Raw genomic sequence first — 3,813 nt, 5'->3', positions numbered from 1 at the left:
AGTCAGTCATTCGTCGGTTGTACGACTGACGAGACGAAAAGAGAAAGTGAGTGAGAGTGAATGAATGTGCGAGCAAGTGAGAGAGAAAGAGAGATAGAGATAAAGAGAAAAACAGACAGAAAGAAAGAGATAGATATAGATAGAAGTAGAAGAACGAGAGAAAAATCAGAACCCGCTGCATACTCATGAGAAACGATCCGAACGCTTTGGCGTTCGGTATCGAACTGAGCTCTCCTCGTCGCTAGCTCACCTACTGATGCTGGACGTGTTGCTATCACAACGAACGTTATCACACGGTCATCCCCAGTCTTCCCGGGGAAGCTGAGCAGCAGTACCAATAATACTCACTGGCGGCAGAGGCAGCACTTTTCCTTCCTTTCTTCCTTTTTTCCCTCTTTTTTTTTATCTTTTTTTTACTTTCCGATGCATCCTTCCTACCAAATTAATTACCCTATCAGATCGACTTAAATATTCTTTTTCTTTTTAGGTCACATTTTTCTCCACGTTACGAATAACTCCTTAATGGACAAGAATACATTTAATTCACTATTTGAGGTTAAATCGAGGTTAAATTTGACATTCGAATAGGATAGTGAGATCTGTGACATATATCCAATACATGCATATCTACGTATGTACATACATACATATGTACGTACGTACTCAACGGACACCTACATCCTGGCCGAGTTTGATAAATCTCCTATATATTTTCTCCTTTCTCCGAGTAAAACAACCACTTTGGCTAATGAAATAGTATATATCGAACAAACAATTAAAGTAACCAGTAGTGAAACGTATATTTATATATAGTAAATATTCAGAAACAACTATCGTTATTCTGAACTCCACGTGGTATCTTTCTTTACTTTATCTTATTTCTGTTTATTTAACTCTTTTCCTTCATGTACTCTCTCTCTCTCTCTCTCTCTCTCTCTCTCTCTCTCTCTCTCTCTCTCTCTCTCTCTCTCTCTCTCTATCTATCTATCTATCTATCTATCTATCTATCTATCTATCTATCTATTTATCTATCTCTATTTTCCTCTCTTTTTCTATGCCTTTCAATACGTAAAACAACTTAAAGAGTATTCTGTTCAATTACAGACTTATATATTATGTATATCCAAATCAATGAAGGTACATCGATTCAATGAACAGGATGCTCACTCTACACAAGAAAAGCTCTCGATAGTAACTGCGGAAACTATGAAATCATCAATAACAACCAGTTTCTTATAGATTCTGATTTTTTTTCAAAACTTGCATCTCTTATCAACATACATATTCTGTTTCATCTACCGTGGATTGTATTTTGTCGATAATATAGATGCACGATATATCGATAAATATGTCTGCTTCCTAATGTTATAACATTTTTTATTTCGTTGACATAACCATCGTAATTGATAAGGTAGTAAAATTTTGAACGGAATTGCTTTACTCCGGTTATATTAAATGATGATTCTTCTTATGAAGATTCTGAAGAAAATCATTAATTTCGCCTTTGAAAAATTCATGCTTTCAATTATTTCCTTTCAAATGCTCGTAAGATAATAAATTATATCTCTATTTGCCGGAAGAACTTAGAGATAAAACCTATAGATGGAGTTAGTATCGTTTTAATAATGACATTATCGATCGTTCGATTAATTATCCAACAGCATATTAATATCTATTTTGTAGGTTTCATCATTCTCTATATTCATAACTAGATGGTAGCACTATTAACATCAACGTTGATCATTATCGTTTGTTCATTCATTTATAATAACTTTTGAATTGACGAGTCATTCAAAAAAACAAAAACTAAATAATGTTAAAAATATTTTTATTTTAATATTTTTTTACTTGAACATTTTTTTATTATGATTTATAATGATGTATGAATTATCTTGAGGCTTTTTGAAGATACGTTTTTCAAACCTCAGGATTAATATTCGGTCTGGTGGTGATGGAAGCTGCTACTGTTCCCGACTCTCCCTGTATATCTTCAAGTTGCAGTGGAATGCGTGATGCGTCACCTACATATGTATGTATGGGGAACCACATGTAACACGTAATCGTTTTTCATCTAACATCGGTGTCGTTTCACTACACATGACGAATTTGAGAATAAAAAGAGAATTCCAATTTTATAAAAATTTGTGTAAATAATTTTTTTTTAAAGAAAATTTTATATTAATATAATTAATATAACTAATATATATTAATTATATTTTATATTAATTATATATTATAATTTTAAGAGAATTTTATATTATATTATATAACGTTACATCAAATTATCGAAACTCTAATTATTATTATAGGTTCTATGTAGCATGTTCATCGCATAATTTAACGAATACCGTTTATTGATTTTTCCTTTTTATTTGTGAGCCAATAAGGCTATACTTTGTAATATATGGGGTATTTCGGAATTCATGTTGCCAGCTAGTAAATTTGAATTCTACAAGAAAGTTTACCACAAGAACGCGAAGACGATATAATCCAGGCCGATAAACGACGTGCTCGGCTCGACATCCCCATGTTGACCTTTTTCTTATCGACTTGAAGCTTCCACCCCCATGAAACTCTCCAATTCGTCAGAAGCAATTCGTCATTAGAGTCTGACGTTCAATTTCTAATTATCTCGGGAAAAGAAAGCGCGTTTGACAAATTATATGTTATAAATAAACATTCTTGTTCTGTTGTATCCTTCGCGTAGAAAGTAACTGTATTATAACAGTCATTTTCTTAATAACAAGATATATGTTATGATCCTAACGGTTAAATAAAGAATTTGTATCTCATTAATGCTATCAGATATTCCATAATATAATAAAAACTTAAGATTATTTATGAGTCCATTGAGATGTAATCTAGGTCCAGATCGTAAATCAATTTTATTTTTATTCATTCTCCCAACAATACGAGAAAGTTGAGAGAAATCATTTTGTGAAAAAATATTTCGATATTATCATTAAAAGCATATATGTTTCTCTTTGGTCGAATTTCATAAATCTCTAAACATGTACATATTCTAACTCAGTGTTTCTCAATCTTTTTTCCGTCCAATCCAATAAATTTGTTTGTAATGGTACCAAGGTCCAAATGTTTATAATATAACATTTTTAATAACCTGATAGACTGATAGTCATTGTATATTATTTTAATGATACGTCTGTTACCGCGATATTTTCGTGAACTCGCAAGAATATTATACGAAAGAACTTTCCGGAAGTGTCTTATAAATTAATCATTTTTTTTCGCCTAACGTAAAGTAGCAGCTATCATTTCGCGGCCTATTAAAAATTTAACATGGTCCATAGGTTGAGAAGCACTGCTCTAAAATACGACGAAAAAATAATGTTAACACACTATCCAAAACAAGCGACTTACGTAAAATGAAATTTCGTATATGTCGGCGCTAGTATTCACGAATTAATCTCTTGCACGATAGTAAAAAACGAGATACATACAATATATATACATATATATATATATATATATATATATATATATATATACATACGCACATACATACATCTAGGCACGTAATCGCATTCTAACCGAACGTACGTACGATTTCAATTATACTACAAATTCTTTGACATTAGCTAATATTTTAGGAACGTTATCATTCGAGAACACCTGTTACATTATTATCAATCTTCCATTCCTTAAAATATGATGTTCTTTACGACACGATTAATGAAAGAACACTTGTACATACTCTAACGTTTTCATAATTCTCATTATACAATTATATTTTTATCTTCGTTATACAAAATTGAAGAACTTTATTTACGAAGTCAAAAGAAATAGCTTACA

General features: G+C 31.4%; 1 protein-coding gene across 4 annotated transcripts in view; it reads right to left on the bottom strand.

Annotated features, from left to right (window-relative positions):
* Window positions 1-281, bottom strand: part of LOC124948502 (retinal guanylyl cyclase 2) — a 14,216-nt gene extending 13,935 nt beyond the window's left edge. For 2 of the 4 annotated variants that reach the window (XM_047492191.1, XM_047492198.1), the window contains exon 1: window positions 1-240. This exon is cut by the window's left edge and continues 170 nt beyond it. The gene's annotated coding sequence lies outside the window, so the exon portion shown is untranslated. The other 2 variants (XM_047492196.1, XM_047492195.1) reach the window with 2 other exon arrangements.
* Window positions 282-3,813: the final 3,532 nt, after the last annotated feature.

Source organism: Vespa velutina, chromosome 4, assembly GCF_912470025.1.
Source record: "Vespa velutina chromosome 4, iVesVel2.1, whole genome shotgun sequence".
NCBI classification, from domain to species: Eukaryota; Metazoa; Arthropoda; class Insecta; order Hymenoptera; family Vespidae; genus Vespa; species Vespa velutina.
Note: the sequence above shows the minus strand (reverse complement) of the source record. Positions and strands in the feature narration are given on the sequence as shown.